Below are 17,191 nucleotides of genomic sequence, written 5' to 3'. Positions count from 1 at the left end.
AAATAATTGAGTATGCAAGGGTTGGGTTTTTATGGTATCTCAAGCTGCCACAGTGTACTTTCTTCCCAGTTTTCTGAGTAAGGGCAAGTCCCCAGGGATTTGGATGCAAAGAATAATTTACCATTGGTTTTGTCCCAACTCCCTCTTTCTCCAGCAGTAACAGAAAAGAAAGCTAGCTCCTTGATCCAGAGCCCTTTCATATTCTGAGGAATTCCAAAAGAATTCCTACAATTCAGCATTGTGGACCTCCACATGCAGAAGAGGGGATAATGTGTGCAAAAGATGCCTGCAATTTTAAAATGAATGGGAGGGACTTGCTCATCCACAGCTCCATATGTATAGGATATAAATAGGATCTTCTACAGTAACATTGTCATAAAGGTCAATGGGTGGCATATGTCAAATTGGAGAACAATATAAGCAGAATTCTTCAATATGGACATTTTAAAAAGATTGTTTGAAATGTGTAAGATTTCACTAGCAAATAATACGGAATCTGAAAAATAAATCAAATTTTTCTTAGTTAATGAGGTCAAAAGTTAACAGCAAAGTTTTGGGATTATTTTGATAAGGGCTAGAAAATAAACTATTGGTAAATGAGCTTTGTTGTAGCTAGTTTTTGTAGTTAACTTGTAAGGTAAATCTTGTTGCAGATTTGTTTTCCAAGTGGCAGCAATTTGCTGCTTTTATGTATTTTTGAGATTCTGAGGCAACAGGACAACATAATCCCATTAGTTCTCTGCATCAGATAGCGTAAGAAAAAGAAAATGCTCAAAGAGAGAGGATCATAAGAATTATTTGACATATAAGCAGAGAGAATGGTTTACTGCTATGTCAAAAAGTCAACCGTGCATCTAAGAAAAATCCTCAACTGTTCATAACATAATTACCAGTCTTCATATGATGCATATTTGGAGAATGGCTTCCTCCCCCAGCCTATCACTGGTCACAAGTGCAATAGGACTTGACAGAGATGATTGCATTGGCACCTTCCATTATGTTCTTCATTGCTCCTTTTCCACACCCCGGTACTTATTTATGCAGTGGTGATTGGCACTGGAGATATCAGGGATCAGCAGCTGAATAATAATAATAAAACTTTATTTATACCCCGCCACCATCTCCCCAGCGGGGACTCGGGGCGGCTAACATGGGGCCATGCCCAGAGCAATACAATATAATAAAATATAAAAACAGCATATCATAGCATAATTAAAAGTAATACAATAGATAATAATAAACAGCACATCAAGGAATCAAGAATAAGAGAGTAAACTGTGATCCTCACCTACAACCAAAGGCTAGGGGCTGAGATTTGTGGTATAGCTGGAGGTTTCTGCAGATGATCATGAGTTGGATGAGGTTGGACATCTTGTGACAGTTTCAATCCTAAACCATTGCAATGGCATGGCTTAAGCCCACCTTCATCCTTGGAACCGGTAGGCTAGGGAAGGGAAAAGTGTGGCTAGCAAATCCCATCATCCTTCACTGGTTATGCTGGCTGCTATTAATGGGAGGATGGGATTGCAGCCCAACAATATTGGGCAGGAGCAAATGTTCCCCCATCAAATAGAACCAGAACAAGTGTTGGAGAGTATTATTCATGTCTAGAGAACTGGTGTGGTGTAGTGGTTTGAACATTGGACTGTGACTCGGGGTTCAGTTCTTTACTCAAACATGGAAACCCACTGAGTGACCCAAGTCAAGTCACACACTCTCAGCCCCAGAATAAAAGTGATAGGTTTGCCTTAAGGTCACCAAAAATTAGAAATGTCTTGGGGGCATACAACAACATTGTTCTTGTTTATCTTTGGTCAGCCTGATTTCTGCAGGGTGGGAATAAATTAGCTATTTTCCATGGAGAGGTTAAGAAACCTCAAATTTCCATCCAAAGGAGGTATGACAGCTTGCATAAGTATTTTCCACCATGAAATACATGGAAAAAAATTACAAAGCTAACAACAATATACAGTTTAACATAGCAATTGAACTAGAAACTAATCAGTTGCTTAAACTGTACTCCTATTTTCATTCTAAATACCAACACTTTAAAGCCAATTAAATTAAAGCCAATTGGAATGGAAATGAAAAGGATTGTGAGGCTCATTGAAGAGAATGAAAACAAGGACAGATATACAGTATATCTCTTTAGTAGGAATTCCACAAATACAGAGGCAGTATTAAAAATGCACGGCCTCTTAATCCAATGGGCCTTGATGGCAGATGTTCAAATAGAGCCTCTCAGAAGGATCTCTTTGGACATAGCAGCCAGGTATCTTTGCAAATGTTGCACAGAAAAGTTTGCAGAGAAGTTCTGGGTCCTTGTTTAGCTGGGTTTGTAGCCTAGGTCATGGTATAGAGAGCTTGTAATTTGAGTTTGAAGAACTTACGGACCTGGTGGTGTTTTATAATGAAATACATGGAGCAAGTGAGAAGTCACTTTGGATCCAAGTTCTTTCTATTTCCTGTGGGCCGCATCTTGATCTAGTATAATCAATCCCCCACAGTTTTTTTTCAACTTTGATGAAATAGCAGCCTGACAGGTTTCACTAGGCTAAAAAGCTTGAAATATCCCCTCTTTCTGCACACACATCTCTTTCACCACTTGGCATGACTGCAAATAATAGAGGATTTTCCATTTTCCCTCCCTAATCACTTATCTAGGTCCATGTAGGAAATAACTGGTCTGCTCCCCAGGAAAAAAAAACAAGCTGAAAACAATCCCACATTTTCTGCTTTGAACTGGGATATATGACAATATGGACTTGGATAACCCAGTTCAAAGCAGATATTGTGGGACTTTCTGCCTTGATATTCTGGGATATAGAGCTGTGTGGAAGGGCCCTGGATGGCCCCTGTGGTCTCTTCCAACCCTATGATTCATTGATGCTCTTTTTGTTGCAGTATGAATTTTCTCCCAGCTGTGATAATTATATCATTTTAGATCTCCATTAGTGGTATAGTGGTAGTATTTGGAGACCAAGTCCTCAAGTCTATAGCAACTTCTCTATAGAAAGCCCAACATTGTGGCTAGCTGTTGAATTAAAACAATTTCTAGCAGTTTTGTATTAGGAACAGCTCTCTTGGAAAGCTACTCTCAAATACTTTGATATATCACAAGAATAGCTCATAACAACGCATCACTGCCAAAAATCCATTTTCCTTCCAGTTACTATGGGGATGGCAGCTAAACTCAGCAGGAACGGGGAGTTCAAGAGCGATGGCACATGATGTCATAAGACTTTGTTGCATGAACCCGCTATTCTACTACTGTCATGTTGTCACTGGTAGCAGATACATACTTTTGATATTGCACCTCTCTTCATTAGTGTAATTGTGCCAATTTGTGGTCCCACAATTGCACTTCCATAACCCTACCTTCCTGCACCTCTGCTTTCTTTAATTTTATTTTTTTTAATGCAAATAGGCACTTCCAGTAATTGTAAGGCAATGGTAAGTATAAAATAAAAGGAGAACAACCACTTTGGGAATTGCAGTGGACAGGGTAGAAGTAGAGAATCCCACCTCTGACATCATTTTATAGCCAGAATGATAGCACAGAATTAGAAAGGATGCATTACACTAAGGTAGGTGATAGGGACATTTTAGGACTGGGAGCTACTGACAGGCTTTATATTTTGATAGCTAGGGACAGGAGAGTCAAGGGGAGGAGGCAGACAGGCAATAGGTTGGACATGGAGTTGTGCGATAGGGACCGTTACCAAAGGTGACAGTCCAGCTTTAATGTTGATTTGTCTGCCTCATGAAATAAAGTTCATAGTCCATGCCTATCAGAAAGTTCTAGATCTTCAACCTTGTGAGGCTCTACTACACATCTTCCCTCCAAACATCGTCGTGTATGTGTACGTGTGTGTGCTCGCATGCCTCTTACTGTTTAGTGAACTCTGGCCTATTAACATAGTTTAATTTGAACTAAGGAGCAACTCTAGAAGTTATTACAGATTGATGATGATAAATAGAAGCTCTTACGTGTGCCCGTGATCCAGAGTCACCCGCAGAATAATAACATGCCACTCAGGTTTGCAGAACAAAAATACAAGAACTTTACTGATTCCAAGAGATTAAAAAAAAAACGTAGTATTTGCAATGGTCCCTCTGATCACTTACAGAAGTCCACAGTCATAAACAGTCCTTTCGCAGTCCACAAATCTGCTTCAGAGAAGAATACAGTCCTGGTTCTTCACCTTCTTTTCTCTCTCTTTTTTTTTAAAAACTTTATTTATAGTTTTGAATAGATACATTGAAAGGGGGGGAACATTTTGGTTGATAGAAAAGTAGGTAACTAAGTTATTTAAAAGGGCAAAAGCGTAAAAAAAAAAGAGAGATAAAATTTAACCCCCCCCCCGAAAAAAAACCATTTTGTAATAAAAGAAAGAGGTTATTGACTTCCATCCATATCCATATTGTCTTCGTACCAATCCTGGATCTCCTCCATTTACTATCATTCCTTATTTATGTTTTAGCTTCCCTAAATTCATGACTTTCTTGTTACTCTTATCATCATCTAGATATTCTTGAATTATATTATAGTGAATTTCTTTTCTTTTCTAATAAAGTCTAGAAGTGGTTGCCAGTCAGTACATTTCTTTGGTAAACCCTGTTGTTTCTTTATTAGATATGTTAATCTGACCATATTCTTAATTTCCATTAATTTTATTAACCATTGGTCTACGTTCGGTACATCTTCTTGTCTCCAATTTTTCGCATATATAATCCTCGTTGCAGTTGTCATATAATTAAGTAGGAGTTCGTCATTTTCTGTTAATTTTATGTCTGTTATTCCCAGGAGTATATGCTCTGGTCTCATTTGGTATTTAAGGTTCAAAATTATTTGAGTCAACTCATGAATTTCTTTCCAATATTTTCTAGCTTTTTCACATGTCCGCCACATGTGGAAAAAGGATCCTTGCTCTTTCCTACATTTCCAACAGGTGGTTTCTAAAGATTTATTTATGTAACCTAATTTTTTTGGTGTTATATACCACCTGTGGAACATTTTAATTAGATTCTCCTTCAGGTCATATGAATACATCTGTTTTTCTCAGCAGCAAACAGGCTTCAAAATAGCAAGGCCTCTCTGAGTACACTGCTCTCTTCACCAGCAGTACTCAGTTAGCACTGAAAAACTTGTCTAAACTGGTTCTGCAGCAGCAGAACAGAAACAGTATCAAATCAATCCCCAGGCTCAGCCAATCGGCTTCATGCACTTTATTTTCCAGTTAACACACACAGCACAGTGCCTTTGCAAACCATGACAGAAGTGTCTTTCAATTCTGTTAAGATGGGATACCTTGCCGTTTTCCCATCTCTTCAATCCTCCCTTCCACACATTTGGGAAGAGATTGAGGAGGAAAGGTTTTATTCTGTCTTGTGATTCCCTGATAGCTTTGAGAGTTCACATGCACCAGATTTAACTGCTAAATTAGATTGTAATAGTAGATGAGGCCAAAAAGATCCATTTAGTTTTGGCATTGTGTTCTTACAGAAGCCAGCTCAGCGGCTATGGGAAACTCAAAAGCAAGGTGTGGGAGGCAATAACTTTTCTGCTTGTCGCCTCCAGCTTTGTATACTAGTTGTGATTACAGAAGACAACTAGTTCCATTTACGTAGAATCATTAGCAACCACCAGCAGAGCAATAGAAGTGTCAAGTCTTAAAACTTCATGACATTTGTGCTGGTCAAGCCATGTGTTCCTTATAACCTGTGATAACATGTTTTCCTCTGTTTAGATTAGCCAGTGGCAGAGGGCTGTATATTGCTAACCATGTTGAAATAAAAGCCTACTGTCAGTCAGTATGGAAGCCATATTTCAGTAGCCTTGGGCAGCAAAATATCATGGAGTGGTCCTGTTTATACTGATAGCCAGTAAAACTATCAAGAAAATCCAGCACTCTCTCTTACCCCACTTTCTTCCTATTAGAGTGGTTGGGGTTTAAAGGTAAAGATAAAGGTTTCCCCTGACGTTAAGTCTAGTCGTGTCCAACTCTGGGGGTTGGTGCTCATCTCCATTTCTAAGCCGAAGAGCCGGCGTTGTCCGTAGACAACTCCAAGGTCATGTGGCCAGCATGACTGCATGGAGTGCTGTTACCTTACTGCTGGAGCGACACCTATTGAACTACTCACATTTGCATGCTTTCAAACTGCTAGGTTGGCAGAAGCTGGGGCTAACAGCAGGCACTCACCTTGCTCCCCAAATTCGAACCACCAACCTTTCGGTCAGCAATTTCATCATCTCAACGTTTTAACCCTCTGCGCCACCGGGGGCACGGTTGGGGTTTAGACAGGATAAAATTTCCTGCATGAGAAGGCCTTCTGTTTTCTCTTTTAAAGTCTTCACTATTGAAATGAGTGGTCATAAATCCTTTTGTGTATCCTAGCACGTAGACTATGTGAAAATCTGAAGAGTCATCAGCCATCTGAAGAGTCATCAGGCTTTCTACACTGCCATATAATCCACATTATTAAAACACAATCCACATTATCTGCTTTGAACTGGATTATATGAGTCCACACTGCCGTATAATCCAATTCAAAGCAGATAATCTGGATTTTATATGGCTCCTAGACTCCCAACTTCAGTCTCTAACTCCTACTTCCAATTTCCTCTAGGAAGCAAGCACTCCATCCAAATGTAAATACATATAAAAGACATCATTAAACTTAGTTTCTAAGTTTGCAACTAGAAACTGCCTGCTTTATTTATTTAGGTCCAGGAAAATAATATGATAATTAGGTACGCTTATCTGCTAAGTAAAAGAAGGCTGATCCCTAACAGTTTTAGCTTTCATGTTTTTCCTTCATAAAGTCTAACACCCCAGGATAAGAACAACTGAGTAGTTAATCCAAAGGAAAAAGCAAATTTCAATCCAGTCTCCACATATATCATGTCCTCAACATCCTCCCTGTTTCCTCTAATATTAGGGGAAAAAATAACCAGTTCATTCACAAAAAAACTCTTTTTGTGGGCACTGCAATCCTGTACAAAGCCTAATTAAAATGAAGTTTCACTAAAAGTGGGCTTTGTTCCCAGGAAAGTATGTGTCAGATGGCAGTTTTGCTTGCTCTCATCTACATTTGCCTCATTTTTGCTCTGTGATGCCCGCTCTCAAAGGAGTATCTCTGTGTGCCTCAGTGCCTTGGCTACACAATATTCCAAATGTGGTTGCTGTCACATAAATGCACATAGTGATCAGAATTTGCTCTGCCCTTCATTGTATGAAGCCCCTGCTTCAAGTGGTGGGTGCCGATGAGGTGGATGTGAGTGGACAGCAGAGGCCAGTCACTAGAGGATGGGGTGCTTATGCCGGATCTCATGGCCTGCTGTGTGTGTGTCCCTGCATGAGTCTTCTACTCAAATCAAGTCAAGTCAGAGCCTTCTACTCTCCCATTCGATGGAAAGGTCCCCAGTGTTGTCCTCTCTCTTGATGGAAAGGGAAGTTTGTCCCAGTTGATGCCTACTGGGAATTGTAGGGCAGAAAGCAGGGTCACCCACAGTGGAGTCAGTGACCCTTAGATTGTGTGAGGCACCTGCTTCAGACAGTGGATGCTGATGAGGTTGGTGGATAGAAGCAAAACACAGGATGTGTTGTCGAAGGCTTTCATGGCTGGAATCACTGGGTTGCTGTGAATGTTCTGGGCTGTGCTCCAAAACTGTCAGTCAGAATTCGGAAGTCCCAGAGTAGTTTGACGCATTCATTTTCTATAACTTTTTCACCATTGTGATCCCACCAGTTCTTTGTCACAGGCAGATGGTATTTGTGGCACATGTTCCAGTAGATTTTCTGAGCAACGGTGTCATGCCTCTGCTTGTAGTCCGGCTGCGCAATCTTCTTGCAGCAGCTGAAGATGTGACCCATCGTTTCGTCTGCTTCCCTGCAGCTGACTTTTCAATTCTGGGTTTGATGGCATCGGGTCGAATGGCCATGTATCTGATGACGGGGATGGTCCAGGTGTTGATAGCCTTGATCGTATTTCTTTAATTTGCTCTTCAAAGATTTTCTGACCCTTTGGGCATATTATTATTATTATTATTATTGTTGTTGTTGTTGTTGTTGTTGTTGTTGTTCTTGTTGTTGTTGACACAAAGAAATAGTATGTCACAGCAAACGAGATCTATATACTGGATTGTATAAGCAGATAATCTGAATCCAGAAACCGGATTATATGGCAGTGTAGATGGGGCCTTTGCAAACTCCACAGCTCTTATTTTTGAATAATAGGATTGCTCTCCCTCTCTCTCTCTCTCTCTCTCTCTCTCTCTCTGACTATATGATGCAGTTTCAAGCAGGCAGATATTATTATTTTATTATGACACAGCAAACAAGATAGATATGCTGGATTTCGTATCACAAAATCACAAGTCGAACACTTCCGAAGTGTTTAGGACACTGTGATGTATTTTTGGACGATGCGTGCAGATCCCAGTAAGGTGGCCTTTTGCAGTTGACAGATCGTAATTTTGTCAATGTTTATTGTTTCCAAATGCCGTCTGAGATGTTTTGGCACGGCACTCAGTGTGCCCATCACCACCGGGACCACCTGCACTGGTTTCTGCCAGAGCTATTATTATTATTATTATTATTATTATTATTATTATTATTATTATTATTTTATTATGACACAGCAAACAAGATAGATATGCTGGATTTCATATCACAAAATCACAAGTCGAACACTTCCCAAGTGTCTAGGACTGTGTGATGTATTTTCGGATGATGCGCGCAGATCCCAGCAGGGTGGCCTTTTGCAGCTGGCAGATCGTAATTTTGTCAATGTCTATTGTTTCCAAATGCCGGCTGAGATCTTTTGGCACGGCACCCAGTGTGCCCATCACCACTGGGACCACCTGCACTGGTTTCTGCCAGAGTCTTTGAAGTTCAATCTTGAGGTCCTGATAGCGGCTGAGTTTTTCCTGTTGTTTTTCGTCAATGCGACTGTCACCTGGGATGGCGACATTAATGATCCAAACCTTTTTCTTTTCCACAACTGTGATGTCTGGCGTGTTGTGTTCCAGAACTTTTGTCAGTCTGGATTCGGAAGTCTCACAGTATCTTTGCGTGCTCATTTTCCAATACTTTTGCAGGTTTGTGATCCCACCAGTTCTTTACTGCTGGCAGGTGGTACTTGAAGCATAAGTTCCAATGAATCATTTGGGCCACAGAGTTGTGCCTCTGTTTGTAGTCTGTCTGTGCGATTTTCTTACAGCAGCTGAGGATATGATCAATGGTTTCATCAGCTTCCTTGCACAGTCTGCATTTTGGGTCATCAGCTGATTTTTCGATCTTGGCCTTAATTGCATTTGTTCTGATGGCTTGCTCCTGGGCTGCAAGGATCAGGCCTTCTGTCTCCTTCTTCAGGGTCCCATTCGTGAGCCAGGTCTTCTCTTTGTCAGCTTTTCCTTCAGTTTTGTCAAGGAACTTTCCATGCAATGTTTTGTTGTGCAATGCAATGTTTTCCATGCAATGTTTTTGTTATTATTATTATTATTCTTTACCCAGCGTGGATGCACCCCATAAGGGTGGATTATGTTATGGTGACGCTGTCCTGGGCCACACTTTTTCCCTCCCTTTGCTTTGGTTCCCAGGGGGCCAAAGCGGGTCTGTCCCCAGGGTGACACCAAAAGGGGGGGGGCTGAGTGGAGGGAGGGAGGGAAAGAAGGAGGAGGAGGAGGAGGAGGAAAAGGAAGAGAAGGAGGAAGAGGAGGAGGAGGAGGAGGGAGTCAAGCCATCCTCCTTGCGTTGCAGGGAGGGGAGGCTGGCACAGCGAGGCGCCTCCTCCTGCTTCCCTGCCTCTCTCCCCATCCCTCGCTGCCACCGCGCCTTGGACGGAGAAGAGGAAGAAGAGGAGGAGGAGGAAGAGGAGGAGGAGGAAGAGGAGGAGGATGCTCCTCCTTAGAGCTGCCGCCTGGGTCCAGGGCGCGCATTGACGAGCCAGATGGGGACCAGCTGATAGGGAAGAAGAAGAGGAGGAAGAAGAGGCACTGCTTTTGTTCCCTGCCTTGCGAGGAAGAAGAAGAAGTGGAGGAGGCGTCAGGTGAAGGTAAGGGAAGGGATGGAGAAGGGAATGGCCGAGCAAGGCGGGGAGGATGGAGGAAGGAATGGCCGAGGGAGAGGACAGAGCCCAGGCCAATGTCACTGGATGGATAGCTGGATGGATGGAGGCAAGGCGATGGTGATGGCGCTGGCCAGTCCGCTTCTTCTTCTTCTCGCCCTTTTCATGGTTTCCAAGCACCCGATGCGGGCTCAGCCAGGACCCTTCCTGCACCTTTCACTGGTGAAGGCTCCCTTTTGGCCCTGGAAGGGAGGGAAACAGAGAAAGATGCTCCTGTGTGATTCTGCCCGGGACAGAGGGTGTGGGGAAGAGAGGGGGAAAGTGGTCCTCCCTTTCCTTCCCCCCATCTTCCTCTTCTCCATCTGCAACTCCAAATCGGGAAAAAGGCCACTGTGTGGATGGATGGGAGGTTTTGCTTTTGCGCCACCCTGGGAGCCTCAGAGATGGTTTGCCTGCCTCCCCCGCCCAGGTTTTCGCTTGTTGTGCGGAAAGGCTTGAATGGATGGATAGGTGGATGTGCTTGCTTCAGAGCCCAAGGCCGCCTGCATCGAATCAGTCCCTTCAAGGCCTTATGGAGGAAGGAGGACCTGCCTGGTGGAAATGGATGGAGAGGGTGGAAAGGATGGAGAGGATGGAGAGGAGCAGATGGGCCGAGGCCTTCCCCCTCCTTCCTCTGGGATGATGGGGGGAGGGAAGGGGAGGGAGCAGCTGGGAGAGGGGGAGGGTGACCCAGGCCCTGGCAGGACCAGGCTGGAAGGATGCTGCTGGCACACTCTCCGCAGGCCCTTCACGCACGCAAGAGATGGCACTTTTGTCCCTCTGCTTCTTTAATTTGGCCTAGCCGCCCATTACGGGCACTTCCAAATGAAGCAGAGGTTGGAGCCTTCAAAAGCAGCCTGAAAATAATGAGTGCTTTATGGAGAAATTCCATCTGGTTTTGGTGATAGCTGTGGTCATTTCATAGTGAAATAAAAGCACTCTGCATACGCTAAGAGGCATATATTCTCTCTCTCTTATTGGTTGATCCCAGAGTATATGTTTTAAGGGGTTTTAATGATGATTACCACAACCATCACAATGGTTTTATATAATAATAATAATAATAATAATAATAATAATAATAAAATCACAATCTGCCAACTGCAAAAGGCCACCCTACTGGGATCGGCACACATCATCCGAAAATACATCACACAATCCTAGACACTTGGGAAGTGTTCGACTTGTGATTCTGTGATACGAAATCCAGCATATCTATCTTGTTTGCTGTGTAATAATAATAATAATAATAATAATAATAATAATAATAATAATAATAATAATAATAATATATTTATATACCTCCCTATCCCCCCTAGAGGACTCAGGGCAGTTTCCAACAAGGCAAAACATTCAATTGCCAAAATGAGACAACCTAGTCAAGCATCATAAAACAAAAACATACAATCCATCTAAAACAACCACAAAAATTAAAAACCAGTTTCAGTCTGCTCTATCAGATGGGTTCAAAATACCAATCATATATATATGTATGTATGTATATATGTATGTATTGGCATCAAATTGTTGGCTGTTGGAAAGCCATCCTGAGTCTCCTTCGGGGTGAGAAGGGTGAGGTACAAATGTGGAAAATCAATAAATAATAAGGTAAAGGTAAAGGTTTTCCCCTGACATTAAGTCCAGTCATGTCCGACTCTGGGGTTGGTGCTCATCTCCATTTCTAAGCCGAAGAGCCGGCGTTGTCCATACACATCTCCAAGGTCATGTGGCCAGCATGACTGCATGGAACGCCGTTATGTAATAAATACATACCTAAATCCCTAAAGCAAATGAGAGTTTCCACAAAAAGGAGGAAACCATGAAAATGAACAAAATCTGGCTACCAGTATTTAAAAAACTCTAAAATCAGAACTATAAATAAAGAACAACACTCTGAAAAGAGGAGAATTCCAGGCATGAAACAATCAGGGCCAGCTAACACCTCCCAACAAAGGATCCCCCCAGGCAGGAAGCAGCAAGGCGTTGAAGCTGCAAGGCTATTCAATACTAATCAAGCTGGCCAGTTGCAACATTCACACTTGCCTCAAACAGACAAGGGTTCTTTCTCCCACCCTGGACATTCCACAGATATATAAACCCCATGCCTAGTTTCCAACAGACCTCACAACCTCTGAGGATGCCTGCTATAGATGTGGGCAAAAGTCAGGAGAGAATGCTTCTGGAACATGGCCATACAGCCTGGAAAATTCACAGCAACCCAAATGAGAATTCCCCTTTGTCCCATAAAGCAGGGAAGGAGGAGAACAAAGATCCACTCTCAATTACATTGTTATGGCTGCTGTTTATTTAAATTATTTTGAGAATCTGGTTAATAGATGATTAAATGGTGTTGGAAGCTCATAAATTCACCTTAAGCAGATTTGACAAAGCATCTCAAAGTTGTAGGAGAGGAGACTTATCCTCTTTCTCCTGCATGAACTATAGGAGAAAGAAGAGGGATGTAAGCAGGGATGCCTCTCAGGTCAAACAAGTCATACCTCTTAGTAGAGCAAAGGAGGAGATTTACGTCCTTCCAGACTCTCACATCCTCATCCTTCTACTCCATCTATCTGCCTTCTTTTGACAGCTTTACTGGGAAATGTTGGGTAGCTTTTCCTTGACCCCACTCACTTTCATTTTCGATGCAGGAGGGTAGTGTCCCACAGCCTCAGATGCTAAGCAGCACAATTTATTACTTAGGGCTGCAAAGCTAGAATGTGGATCGCATGGGGCCCTGGCTTTGCCACAGATTTCCTGTATGACCTTGGGAAAATCACTTGTCTCTTGTAGGCCTCCAGTCTTCACATTAGCTTTGTCACATCCACATGTGAGTTGAGGAGTCCTGGACTGCAGAACACAGATTTGCAGAAAGAGTTAAGTAAAATGTTATGCTGCTGCAGCAATGAAATGTCAGTGTGCACTTCGATCTGGAGAGTTGCCAAAACTTAGAGGAATTGACCCTGTTTCACAGAGAGGGTTGGAGGAGAAGCCCCTAAATATATCTGTCTTAAAAAAAACAAGGCGAGAACATGGAAACATTGGGTTGCTGTGAGTTTTCCAGGCTATATGGCCATATTCCAGAAGCACTCTCTCTCCTGATGTTTTGCCTGCATCTATGGCAGGCATCCTCAGAGGTAATGAGGTCTGTTGGAAACTAGGCAGATGGGGTTTATATATCTGTGGAATGTTCAGGGTGGGAGAAAGAACTCTTGTCAGAGGCAGGTGTGAATGTTTCAATCGGCCACCTTGAATAGCATTGAATAGCCTTTCAGCTCCAAGGTCTGGCTGTTTACTGCCTGGGGCAGGCATGTAGCCAGGGGGAGGTGCTTGAGGGGCTTCAGCACTCCTTCGAAAGAGTAATTGACAAAATGGATGGGGAGAAGAAAAGAAGACTGTTGCTGTAAAGTAAAAAATAAGTCAAAAAGTATTCTAAACATTTTGTCAATGAAAATAAATAAATAACATTTATTATTTAAACTGTTATGTTTATTCATATCATGATCTGATCACCATGCTTGATATATCCCATATGCATGGGGGTATTCGGATAACGATACAAAAGGTTTGCCAGGGCAGATCGTCTCTCTCTCAGACTCAGCCCCCCACCCCCCGAATCAAAATCCTGGCTATGGGCCTGGCCTGGGGGAATCCTTTGTCGGGAGGTGTTAGCTGGCCCTGATTGATTCATGTCTGGAATTCATCTGTTTTCTGAGTGGTGTTCTTTATTTACTTTATTTATTTAGAGTTTTAAAATACTGGTAGCCAGATTTTGTTCATTTTCAGGCAGTAAACAGCCAGACCTTGAAGGTCAAAGGCTATTCAGTGCTAATCAAGGTGGCCAGTTGCAACATTCACACCTGCCTTCAACAGACAAGAGTTCTTTCTCCCACCGTGGACCTTCCACAGATATATAAACTCCACTTGCCTAGTTTCCAACACACCTCACAACCTCTGAGGATGCCTGCCATAGATGCGGGCAAAAGTCAGGAGATAATGCTTCTGGAACATGGCCATACAGCCCAGAAAACTCACAGCAACCCAGTGATTCCGGCCTTGAAAGCGTTCGACAACACATTGAGCATGGAAACAATCTGTAGTTCATGCCATTGTCCAGCAAGGGGCACTACCCATCTTTCTCCCCCAATATTATGGTCTGGTCAGATGCAAAAGGAATTAGGCCATGCAAATCCTTTGAATTAATGACAGAGAGATCTTTTGGTGCATTGGGACTGGAGAAGAAGGGCTAACCTCCCCATGTAACCTTGTCTTGTGGTTTAACTGGACCACCATTCACCTTTCTTGCCATTGCATGAGGAAATACTCTCTTTGAAATCTTTAAAGGTTCAGGCTCGATATCTGGTAGCCAAATGACCTGCATTTTAAGCCTCTCCCTGCCTCATACCTGCAGCCTCCCCCCTGTCTTCTTCTCTGAAGCAGTGCTATCTATATTTAACTCATTTAAGAGATTTACCATGTGGTCACAGAATCTACTGTTAAGGACAAACCATGGAGCATAGAAAGGCAAAGGGGCTGATGTGCTTGTAAAAGGGCCCCAGGCTCAATCCCTGCCATTTCCAGTTACAAGAGTGATGTGATGTGACGGGAAAGACCTTATTGTGGAAAGATCTTATGGGACTGGTATTTGGGATGCTGGACCTCTTTAGCTTTTAACCCCCACGAGAGATGTCTGGAAATAACCCCAGACACTTCATCTCTGTCTATTGCTTCCTCGTCCAAAATATGCAATAAACTAGCACACTGTGTGAAAATTCCTAAACCTAGCCCAAGGATTATAGACTCATGTAGTCCTCCAGAGGTTTTTGGGGTACAATTCATCATCTCTTGTCCTTGACTTAAGTTGACATAATTAATGGGAGTTGCAATCCAAGGACATTTAGAGGAGGACTACATGATAATCATCCCACTGTATCCTATCTAAGGGTGCATCTACACTGCATAATCAACACAGTTTGACCACACTTTAATCACCATAGCTCAATGCTATGGAAGCTTGGGATTAGTAATTGGTGAGGCACCAGCACTCCATGGTAGAGAAGGCTAAATAACTTTTTAAAAATCATCTCAGAAGTGACTTGAGAACATACTGCAAGTCGCTTCTGGTGTGAAAGAATTGGCCGTCTACAGAGACATAGACACCCGGATGTATTACCATCCTGCTGTGAGGCTTCTCTCATGTCCCTGCAAGCTAGAGCTGACAGACGAGAGCTCACCTTATCTTGCGGATTTGAACCAACAACCTTCAGATCAGCAACCCAACCTTCAGGTCAGCAGTCCAGCCGGCACAAGCGTTTTACCCCTTGTGCCACCACGGCTCCTTGTAAGACTACAACTTCCAAGATTCCATAGCATTGAGCCCTGACATTTAAAAGTGGTGTCAATCTGCAGTGTAGAAGTATTCTAAGTTACCGGTGTAAGAACAGTTTAAGATGTTTCTACAGAGAGCTACTTAATATTTAATCCTGATGGCTGTAAAATCCAAGCCTCCAGTTTAAAAAAAGACACATACACAAGAGCTTTTTATTTTTTCACATTGCATTTTATTCTTTTATTCAGACATGAATTGTTTTGATATTGTAAATAGCTTAACTACATTTTAATGTTTACTTTCTGTATGTTTTTAATTGTATTGCTGAAATGAAACACTTTTAGTGAGCTGCGTTTGAGTCCCAATTTTGGGGGAAAGCAGGGTATAAATAAGTAAAATTATGATGACAACAATTAATAGTAGAAACAACTCATTTCCATTGAATTAGAAAAACTGGGAAGCCATCATTCAGCAGAAATACAGATATGTTTCACATTTCAGGTTCCAGGCTTTTGCCCTGCCATTGTTCAGTTTAAAAAATGACAGGCAAAAGCCCAAGAAATACACTTTCTCGAGACTCTGGGGAATTGCAGCTGTGACTAAAGAAAGCAAAGTGCATAGAGACAGCTGGTCTGATTTGCTATAGCACAGTTCCTCATTAATTTCTTACATAAAATCATAGAATTGAAAGACTGCAAGGGCCATCAATTCCACTCCCTGCCACGAAGGAATATGCAATCAAATCACTGTGCTGTCAAAGGCTTTCATGGCCAGAATCACTGGGTTGCTGTGAGTTTTCCAGATTGTATGGCCATGTTCCAGAAGCATTCTCTCCTGACGTTTCACCCACATCTATGGCAGGATTCCTCAGAGGTTGTGAGGTCTGTTGGAAACCAGGCACAGAGAAGCCATTGAGATCCACAAGCATGTGGACAGTTTTGATGGAGGGGAGGAGATCATGAAGATTAACAAGATCGGACTATCAGTATTAAAAAAAACTCTACAATCAGGACAGTAAATAAAGAACAACACTAAAAAATAGAGGAATTCCAGACAGGAGTAATATGGGCCAGTTAACACCTCCCAACAAAGGATTCCCCAAGGCAGGAAGCAGCCAGGCTTTGAAGCTGAAAGGCCATTCAATGCTAATCGAGGTGGCCAATATTAAAATACCAGTATTAAAAAACTCAAAAATCAGAACAGTAAATAAGAAGCAACACTCTGAGACATGGGAACTAGGGGCAGCTAACAAAGGATGCCCCCAGGCAGAAAGTAGCTAGTAGATGAAGCCATTCAATGCAAATTAGGGTGATTAACTGCAACATTCACGCTGGCCTCCAACTAACAAGAGTTCTTCCCTCACCCTGGACTTCCCAGATATATATAAACCTTTCTTGCTGAGTTTCTCCATTCCTCACAACCTCTGAGGATGCCTGCCATAGATGTGGGCGAAACGTCAGGAGAGAATACTTCTAGAACATGGCCATACAGCCCAGAAAACATACAACAACCCTGTGATCCCGGCCATGAAAGCCTTCAACAACACAATATTGTGATGCACCAATTCTGAAAAGGGGAGTAAGGTACCCATTTTGGAATGATATGTAACTTAATTTAAAAAACATTATATCAGCTAAAGAGCTCATTAAGGGTGAAAAAACCCTTCAATCAGTTTCTTGCTGTGTTTACCTTATTTAATTTTCACTTTACAAAAGGAGTAGCACCAAAAAGGGTGCCTTCTTTCCAAATTACACA

General features: G+C 42.4%; 1 protein-coding gene across 2 annotated transcripts in view; it reads left to right on the top strand.

Moving 5' to 3' along the window:
- The first annotated feature begins 9,739 nt into the window (after positions 1–9,739).
- The window catches only part of map3k12 (mitogen-activated protein kinase kinase kinase 12), a 169,269-nt gene continuing 161,817 nt past the window's right edge, over positions 9,740–17,191 (top strand). For both annotated transcript variants that reach the window (XM_062971603.1, XM_062971604.1), the window contains exon 1: positions 9,740–10,059. The gene's annotated coding sequence lies outside the window, so the exon portion shown is untranslated. The remainder of the gene's footprint in view (positions 10,060–17,191) is intronic.

The sequence above is a fragment of the Anolis carolinensis genome, chromosome 2 (assembly GCF_035594765.1).
Source record: "Anolis carolinensis isolate JA03-04 chromosome 2, rAnoCar3.1.pri, whole genome shotgun sequence".
Lineage (NCBI taxonomy): Eukaryota > Metazoa > Chordata > Lepidosauria > Squamata > Dactyloidae > Anolis > Anolis carolinensis.
This window is presented reverse-complemented; position numbering and strand designations above follow the sequence as displayed.